This window comes from Mercenaria mercenaria, chromosome 9 (assembly GCF_021730395.1).
Source record: "Mercenaria mercenaria strain notata chromosome 9, MADL_Memer_1, whole genome shotgun sequence".
In the NCBI taxonomy this organism is placed as follows: domain Eukaryota; kingdom Metazoa; phylum Mollusca; class Bivalvia; order Venerida; family Veneridae; genus Mercenaria; species Mercenaria mercenaria.
The window spans coordinates 6,050,687-6,061,374 of NC_069369.1; the positions used below are offsets into that span (position 1 = coordinate 6,050,687).

Below are 10,688 nucleotides of genomic sequence, written 5' to 3' on the forward strand. Positions count from 1 at the left end.
AGAAATTAAGCGTTTTTCATTACAATTATTATGTTATGTTAACTTAATAACATATCAAAAATACAAAAAAAAATGAATATTGTATTATCCAATATGAGATTACACTAGAATGTGGTCGGTTTTAAATATGAATATAAAAATAATGATCATTTTAGATAGGATACGACGACCGCATCATTAGATCTTAAATGGCAGTAGTAGATTCTGTAACGCGCATACGGTGTTCACTCGAAGTCATTTTTCATTTCAAACTCCTGCAAAATAAAGTTCTAAAACGATCTCCGACTAGTCTGGTAATTTAAGCTGCATAATACCATATATAGGCATTTGGGCACATTTGTTTGCTCAATAATGAATTGATGCTATGTACATCTACATGATAAAAACACACCATACAAGAATAAATCAAGCGCCAATTTACTATATATGTTAATACAGTTCGTCGCAAAGGCAAGTTTTACTGTATATTCACAACTTTTGCATTTACTTAAATAAATGATCATGTCTTGACGGACTTGCCTTTGCAGTCAGGTTACATAAGGCTATTATAACGGCCAATTTTTGCTGAGTGATCAAAAAAACTTGATATTTACCTTCATCATACATTTTGAAAGGTAAGATAAAAGTTTGTGCAATTCATGGATTTGCGAGTTCTATCCATATAAATGCGCAAAAATGAATTCGATTCTTGAATAACCATAGAAACGTTAATACCACGAGGTGCAATTAACATGTGATTTTCTCAGAATGTATAAAATTTGGCAAGAACAGCTGAAAAAAATCAAAATGACAAAATGACATTGAATGAGTTTGTTTTACATGTAAGATCTTGCAGACTGTACATCCAATACTGAATTTTCACTGGTATAGCTAAATCTTTCGTGAAAGTATCATCGAGCAATGAAGCAAAAAAAGCTTTCATCTACCTTTGTGCTGTGCACTCAAGTTGAAACATCTAATCAAATTGATGTGTTTTGTGACGGTCTTTTTAAATGAAAAATTTAAGTAATTAACATCATTTGCATGATTTGATTTTCTTTCAATTTTGATACTAAAGTATGCTATTCTTCATCAGGATTATTAAATAATAAGTAATTAGCCTACAGATATTTTTTCTTCCATGTCATATTTTAAACATTTTATAATACACCTAATATGATATCTTAAATGCACCTCACAATGCTAAAAATATATTCCTCACACGAAAATGAAACGAATGCATTGATTGGTTACAAATAACTTTGGACAAAATGTCGACCGCAAGCTGCATCAAGTTTGGAGGGGAATACCCTAGCTGGAAAGCCCCTAGAATTCAGGTAAGCAGACGCTCGGATATTCAGTGTTGGTTTTCCCGCCGTTTTTATTGATTATGGCAAAACATGTTGTTTTTTACATTAACTGTTGAATATTTTTCAACAACCGGGAAGAAAAAATAAGTCTAGTATCTAGGTCAAGCTATCGGTTCGCCCAGCTGAAATAAATATTGCAACTAATTAGAAGAACTTGAGCTTGCAACTCCAATACTTAAAACAAATGTTTACGGAGTTCGTTTTACACAGAAAGGTGAAATGTTTTGAATCTTTGAGATGATCGAGTCGCGGGTCACCTGGGTATGCATGTGATTATAACAGGCGGTGAAAATTTTTATTATATTAATATAAAATTTCTAATAATAGGCCTATTTATATATACTAAAAATAACACTCCTTTCCGATAAGCCTATGTATACATGTTATTTATACTTGTATATGCACGTAAGTCAACATTAATTAACAAGCCCAATTCCCAAACAGGTAGATACAGCAATACCTGGAAATCTTGATAGTTTCGTATAATCTTTGTATTGTTATTGTACCTGTTGCACCAATGAAATGCAAGAAAAATGTGGCCATGATATGCAAACCAATCGGCAATCGTTGCACATTATGGAACCAAGGTCCAAAGAGTTTCGAATTAACGTTAGCAACAAATTTTGAATATCAGTCAGTTTTACTATTGCTTCTAAAATAGGATACAAAAAAGAAATGTATAAAAGCTCACTGAAACGACGAAATAAAGGTATGCAATTTTTATTACTTTTTTATTGATGCAGATTTTTTTAAATGTATAATTTCTTATATATATTTAAACGTAGTACTTTCAGGATCGTAAAAATTAACGCATGGAGTCCTGTGGAAACTTAAATAATAAACTTTTAAATCGCGTTTTGACACTTTATTTTAGGAGCAAAATAATCATTATTAATGTTTAGATTTATTAATTGTTGCAACAACAAGATAAAAAAAGAAAATGTACATTTTTCAAACGTATAGTTGCATATTTCAAGTGTTTGCATTTCATAATGTCAGGATAGGGGAATAACCTTGTTAAATATTGAATCATTTAATGGAAATGAAAATGGGATGGTCAGTGATACTCATGATGTTTATCACCAGATATTTGTCGACACGTCACAGCGACCGAAATTTTATACGTTTCCGATTAATATTTTTTTGCATGTTTATGTTTTCAGTAAATTACTGGAATATAAAAGTGAAATATACTCTAGTTTTTTTTACAGTGAAGAAAAATGTCAAGTAGTTTAATTTTACTAAATATTAAATACATTTATCACTGTTAAGAATAATAAAATGGGCGTAGTTTAAAGACGAAACATTTTTTTTTCTGTTTAACGTGTATTATCAAATGTTTTTACTCATGAACAACATATCGCATTATATGACTGTCATCATAGTATTTTGTTAAAGTGCGTAACTTTTACCTTGTTATTAATTTCAAACTTTTCTCATATATTAACTTTTTTTTCAAATTTGTTCTGTAACCATACCGTGTATTATTCCATGTTCGGCAATGAACATATTGTATTTTTTTTCTAATAAAATATCTTGAATTCTCGAATCTCAATATTTTTACTTGTAGCCATGCCACCCGTGGAAATGCTGCATCTGGTATTCACTAGGTGAAAGTAATTTTGATCTTACACTGAAACAATTTCTGTTTATTCGTTGCATAGTAGCCAGCAAAACCATTCATTGTTTTAACTTGAAAAAATCATTTGTAGACCTGTATGTTATACGAGGGGCTGACAATCATGTCTGAGCTATCTATCATTCTTTCTTTTAACATTACCGGCAGTCCTGTTAAAAATGATACCAAGAATAGTATTCAAAAAAATCTTTGCTAATTACAACTTTTTAGTATAAAGATATATATGATGAGTTTAGAAATTAGGAGATGACCTCTCCGGACCAATGCAGAAGTCCGGTTTTCAGAAATTTAAATGGCTTTACACAGAGTTATCATGACGAGATTTTATAGTTATATGTATTACGTTCACGGTTCTGTAGTCCGCTATTTAAGAAATCTCCATGGCATCCCTCTCTGATATGATAATTTAAAAATGAAAATAGAATTAACAGTTTTACACAGTATTCTTTTGTTATTTAAAAAATCACATAAAACCAAACTTTAAGGCGAATATTTCTTTAAAAATATCATTGCGTTATGAATAGACAGGCTCCCATAAATACTAGTAAAAAGGGTTTAAATACTAGAGACTATTATTGAGTTTCCCCCGTTCGAAGAACTGCATATTACAAAAAACTGTTATTCATGTTAATACACATTTTCAGAAAAAGACAGTATTTATGAATAGTATTTAAAATGTTCAAACCACCAAATTTGTATATATTTATATCATGTATTTATATATTATATCATGTTGTTATACCATGTAATTTTCATGCCTTTAAACTGATAGAAAATAAAGGCATCTGTCTGTCTGTCTGCCTGTCAGTAACGAAACATGCATCTTGTGAAGATCACTTTTTTGAATAAAATCTTAATTGAGAATATCTATCCTTTTTATACGAAGAAAAAGTTTGTCATAAACAACATAATTATGTGTTATGCATGGCTGTATGACTGTGTTCGGGGTGCTCTGTGCTTCCGGGAAATCTACCCTTACATTTTATCTTTTTTTTCAGGGAAAACACATGTATAACATGTGATTCCCTTTTAGTTGTATGGTTTTATGTAAACATAATTTTAGATAACCAATAGCCTCATGCTATTTTTTTATTTAGAATGGTTTTGTATTAATTTTGATATCGTCATCTTATGTTGTATTTTGTATAAAAATAAACTATGAGTTGGTGGTTTAAACAGTATTTATTGTCATAATTGCAACAAATATATAAACATAAAGGATTTAGTTGGAAGCTATAAGCTTTTTAAGAAGCTCTCTCCCTATACATAATGCAGTTTCAAAACTATGAATTGAGATGAGTGCGAGAACTAAGGGCATCCTTTATATATTTTTATCATCTTAATTTTAGTGCCCTTGTTTAGTACGTTATTTCATCAGTTTTTAATTAAGTTCAGTAAAATATTTATGTACAAGTTGCAGACACCTTTTATTCAGAATAGAACAGTTGAAGTTGTTATACTTTTCACCTATCATAAATGTATATAATCAATTTCGGAGGATGAATCAGGCATGTATTACAGCATGCTATGTAAATATTGCATTTATTAATAGCTTAAAATAATCAGTAACTGAGCATTCAAAGATTTTTTTCTTTTTCCATAACTTTTCTTACCATTTTAAAACCAGTTTATTTGCAATATATATCCTATTTTTATGACGTCTCTTTACTTTTATTGCCATTTTTAATCATTATGTGTTTTCGTGAAATATTGTATTGTACATGATCTAGAAGCTTTTTTACATTTTGTCCTTATACTGGGAATGCCTTCCACACTATTTTCTTTATTGCATATATTACCGTATTTGTTTATTTCATCGGCTGTAATTTTACACAAATAGTTCTTTATCAGGATTAGTATTTATCAAGTACTGAGCGTGGAGATCAGGGGCGAAAGTTGCTGAGTTCAGGGGCCAGTCTCAAAACCCTGGCATCTGATTGAACGCTTCTGAGCACAGTCCAGAAATTGTCCTTTTCAGTTTCAGTTTCAGTTTAGTTTAGTTTATTTCTACATCCAATGACAGGGTTGTATTCTGAGTTTGGTCTAATAACCATACTGCGAGACCGGTCTCTGTACCTGCGATATCATGAACAGTTATGTTAGTCAAAATACTGCAAGACTCCAAACTCAGTTTCATTTTGGATCTGAACAAGATGAATACATGTAATTATGAATAAAAATCTTTACCAAAAAAAAAATATATATAAAATAAATGGTCGAGTAATTGATATTTCGCAATTCTGATCTGAACTAGATGAATAATTATGAATAAAAATCTTTACCGAAGAAAATATATATATAAAATAAACGGTCAAGTAATTGATAATTCGCAAAACTGATTTAAAATATAAACTGTCTTTTGATAAATATATCATTTGCAGTATCAATGTAGACAAGAGTCATTCCTTGAATAAATTTGAATGATATTTCCGGAAAGTTTTTTTTTTTTAATTTTAACATAAAAAAGTATTAGTGTTTGAAATTATTTTTTGTCCAATGGCATTGCAGTATTTTTCAAATTTTCGGAAAATCAACGTTTACTTCCAGTCGTTTATTAACCCGGTAAGTCACATACTGTAGGCGGAGTTGAATTTGTAAACAAAAAATAATTTCAAACACTAAACAGGTTAGTGTTTATTAGTAAGCATTTATCAAATTAAATTGGTCTCTGGGCGCACCAATTTAGTTTGATAAATGTTTACTAACAATGGCCTAGCTCCACTTTACAACAAAATATATTTACTTTCCGTTGAGACACTCAAGCTATAATGTACATATTTACCCTATTCTGTATTCTGGCTCCACTATTTGGAATGTCCTACCTTATTACATTAAAATGTATCTTCAGTTCAAGCTGATGTGAGTATTAAATATAATTTAATATGGTGTTTGTATATTTACCACAACTCTAAATTATTCTTCATTAAGTGTACGCATGCTGTACACTATTAAACCCATGTAAAACAATAGGTGCGATTTAATGTTGGCGGTCTGTTTTCGTGTATGTAATTAAATATAAATTTATGTATTCATATATTTATTTGCGTTTTATGAAGGCCTGATGGAAGATTGATTTTGTCAAATGCATTTTCCTCTTTAGATGAAGACTTACGATTTATTTCGTCAATTTAATTATGCCCAATAGTTGCCGCTTTGTCCGTCCGCCCGTCCGTCAGTCCGGACGCACGAATGAACATTTGTTGGGTACTGAGAAAATATGTAACGGTAAATTCTATTCATTCCGTGGTGTTTACTGGGTACTTTGTGTCGCTTGTTGGGTACTTTTTTAACAAAAAAAAAAAATACCAAATAAAGGTCCATCCGCAGAAACGTCCGTCCTTCCGTCCGTCACACTTCATTTCCGGTCAATTACTAGAGAACCATTAGCCCTGCAACCTTCAAACTTCATAGGATGGCAGGGCTTATAGAGTTGACGACCCCTATTGATTTTAGTGTCACTCTGTTAAAAGATCAAGGTCACAGGGGCCTGAACATGGAAAACCATTTCCGATCAATAACTTGAGAACCATTTGACCCAGAACGTTGAACTTTATAGGATGATTGGACATGCAGAGTAAATGACCTCTATTGATTTTGGGGTCACTCTATTAAAGGGCAAGGTCACAGCGGACAGAAAATGGAAATACCTTACCGGTCAGTAACTTGAGTACCATTTGACCTAGAACCTCCAAACTTCATAGGATGGCAGGGCTTATGTAGTAGATGACTCCTTTTGATTTTGGGACCACTTTGGTAAAGGTCAAGGTCACAGGGGCCTGAACATGGAAAACCATTTCCGATCAAAAACTTGAGAAGCACTTGACCAGGAATATTGAAACTTCATAGGATGATTGGACATGCAGAGAAGATGACCCTTATTGATTTTGGGGTCAGTATTAAAGCTCAAGGTCACAGCGGACAGAACATTTCCATTTCCGGTCAGTAACTTGACAACCATTTGACATTGAACCTTAAACTTCATAGGGTGATATGACTTACAGAATAGATTAACCCTATTGTTTTTGAGGTCACTCCATCAAAGGTCAAGGTCACAGGGGCCATACGTCTGTCACACTTCATTTTCAGTCAATAATTGGAGAACCATTTTGACATACATATTTCAAACTTCATGGAGTGTTAGGGTTTACAGAGAAGTTGACACCTATAACTTTTGTGGTTACTAGATCAAAGGTCAAGGTCACAGGGGTCTTAACATGGAAAACCGTTTCCAGTTCATAACACGAGAACCACTGAGCCCAGAATGTTGAAACTTGTGGGATGATTGGACATGCCAAGTAGATGATCCTTATTGCAGCCAACCATCAGTGTCTCTTTGACTTTCGCTCCTGTCCCCTACTGACTTCCTGCCTATACGACTATGCATTGGGGGAAAAATGCGCTTTTCTACAAAAACATCTTCTAGCTTTTTTTATTATACAAAATAAGGCTTGTCCAGAGCATTACTTGAAAAGTATTAATGGCATTTCATTGAAACTTTACAAAATCATATAGGCTCTTGACTTGAAGTGCAGTGTCAAACAACCATAACTCTACCTTTCCTAGTTTTTGAATTATCTTCCTTTATTCAATATTCTTCTTTTTATTATCTCCATTTTTTGTTTCTAATACGTTATTCCTCATATTGGGAAAAGCACATTCATCGGGGAGCATCATTCGGTTTTATCGATTCCTTGTTATCGTTATTATTATCATAATCCTTTTTATCATCAGATTACAACAAAGATGCTTGCAGTTTTATTGGACAACAACGTATTTGGAATACCTTTGCACTACTTTGCACAGCGGAGAGATACAATGCACTACTTTCCTATTTGGAAGGACGTCATTACAGAACTGAAGAGGCTATACATGTGACGTACTTCTATTGTACAGACAAATTAACATTGGATCATACATAATAACAGCAGCTTTAAAAGTGCATTTCGAAGTTAAATGTTAAACTTGCGTGGACTTTTTGTGTTCGAATCCCAGTCAGAAAATGAGAGAAAACCCTTAAATGTATATATCAGCAAAATGTGGCTTATCTATCTGACTTTTAACTGAGTTCCAGTTAGTACAAATAATAGAAGTATTTAGGAACAACATGATCAAATTATAAAATAAGCCATTCCGATAAGACGAATGGGCTTAGATTTTAAGATTTTAGAACCACTGTAGGCATAAAGACGAACAACAGTATGGTATAACTTCACGAGTTTCATTCCATCACAAAAATGGTTGATTTTGTAAATTTTACAAAGTGTTATTATATAGATATTTATATCACGTTGTTTTTTGTTAAATTCCGGATTTTACCAGTTTGATGTTCTCTAGCTTATTTAGTAAATTAAAAAAAATCACTCATACCATATATGTTCGCCAAACTGCGAAGTTCCGTTGCACACAAGACGTCATGATCTTAAAAATAAGAGTATGGTTAGAAAAGAAATTTCGCTGCCTATTTAGAAATAGTTTTAAGGTATTAGGTCCCTAATAGTAATGTTTACAAAATGGCATTTGCTTGGTATATTCTTAAAGGTGACCGTGTTTCGCACTGTTTTGCAATTTTTAAACAATATTTACCGTGCCGTTTTTTATAAATTTTGTATAACTTATGGTATCTCCTCAAGCTCAAGTAGAGACAAATTTCAAAGTGATGACCACTATCCAAAACGTTTGCAGAGAACGCATTTTACCATTAATTTTAATAAAAGAAACATCAAGCTATTGGTAAACAATTATGAAACACAAAATAAAAATGTCAGTATCATTTTTCCTAGGGTGCCTCAAGTAAACGGATTTAATGAGACAGAATTCTTACTTCAACATTGAAAAAATAAGGTCGAATCCCGTGTTTCTGTTTTGAATTTTGCCTACTTCATTAAAAAATAACCCTGGGGCAGACGTAAAACCTACCTAAATTTCTTCCACGATATATAATCTAAAGAGTGAAAGCAAAATAGAGAACTTTTACCGCATGTAACTCAATATTTTTAAAGATGTAAAGATGTGTAACTCTACCCCTTCTGTTTAAGTAGTAAATTCACTTTGAATAGCAAGAAATCGCTTATCAAATTATTTTTTTCCCAGTTTTGTACAATAAATCAATTATAAGTCTTGAAGGAAGTAAAAACTTACTAGAAAAAAAGGAAAATAAGCGAAAAAATTTGGTCCCATTAGGGCTTGAACCTACCCCCCCCCCCCCCCACCCCCCACCTCGAGAATTGCAGTAAAAGTAGGTTTATGGTAAGAATTGAAAAGGAGGTATTCTATTACGCTTCTAATACCTTAAGGCTAGGTTTTGTTTCAATTTCATTGTCGATGTTGTAGAACAAATGAGAGAGAGAGAGAATTGTAACTCAGTTTTGGAACGAGTACAGTACTTTACGGTACTGTATTGTAGTGTCATAAAACATTTTGCAATGTTTATAAATTTCAGATGCATTTTACAAGAGCAAAATGTTATCAATATAATTTACATTCTTAACAAATTGGCGAAATAGATAAATCTGGCTAAATTTCTTATTAGCTTACCTGAGCACAAAGTGCTCAGTGTGAGCTATTGTGATCGCTCACAGTCTGTCCGTCCACTTTCCTTTAAACAAGATCTCCCCTGAAACCATTCGATGGAAGTTGATTAAAATTGGCCTGGATGTTCCTTGGATTGTCCCCTTCAAAAGTTGTCCAAAGAATTGTATTCCACACAGAACTCTGGTCGCCACGGCAACCGAAAGGAAAAACTTAAAAAATCTCCTTTTCCAAATTATGCCCCTGGGATGAAAAGAGGACCCGCCCCGGGGGTCCCATGTTTTACATAGAATTATATAGGAAAAAAAAATCTTCTTGTCTGAAACCATAAGGCCTTTGATATTTGGTAGGTAACATTGCCTTGTAGTCCTCTATTAAATTGTTCAAATTATTACCGTGGGGTAAAAAGAGGCCCCGCCCCGGGGGTCCCAAGTTTTACATAGACTTATATAGGAACAAACTTTAAAAATCTTCTTGCCTGAAACTGCTAGCCCTAGACTAGGCTTTTTTATGTTTGGTATGTTGACTTGCCTAGTTGACCTGTACCAAAATTGTTCAAATTATGTCCCTGGGTGAAAAGAGGCCCTGCCTTTGGGGTCCCAAGTTTTACATAGACTTATAGGGGAAAAAACTTTAAAAATCTTCTTGTCTGAAAGTTCAAGACCTAGGCCTTTGATATTTGCATGTTGCCGGGCTACTTTCATGTAATATGCCTGACCTGACACATTTCTATAAATAGTGCACAAAAACTTCACTCAATTCTCAAGAGCGGACGCAGTGGTCCAGTGGTAACTCTGTTTGACTACGAAACCAGGGGTCCTGAGTTCGAGCCCCCGCTCCTACAACTAAAACTTACTGACACTGGGATAAGAGTCCCGTGTATGGGTGTTTTACGCCTGATACGTTAAAGAACAATGGCGTCTTCTATACCTTGCACTATCCTCCTACTAGCATTACGAACAGTCGTCTAAAGAAGTCGCCCATATGGTTTGTTTTATTACAGTCTGCACAACAATCACATCAGCATAGCGCTAAATTTCGAGTTAGTAACTAGAATTTAAAAAAAAAGTTATCATGAGTACCAAGAGTTTAGATAATATCATATATAGTATTAAACCCTCACGATAACACAAACGATAACATGTTCGATAATTATGATTTTTCTTCATTAA

General features: G+C 33.1%; 1 long non-coding RNA gene across 1 annotated transcript; it reads left to right on the forward strand.

Annotated features, from left to right (window-relative positions):
- The first annotated feature begins 1,322 nt into the window (after positions 1 to 1,322).
- LOC123546405 (uncharacterized) lies at positions 1,323 to 8,352 on the forward strand. The gene is made up of 2 exons (XR_006685488.2): positions 1,323 to 2,058; positions 7,720 to 8,352. It is a non-coding gene; the product is annotated as an uncharacterized LOC123546405 (long non-coding RNA).
- The last annotated feature ends 2,336 nt before the right edge of the window (positions 8,353 to 10,688 follow it).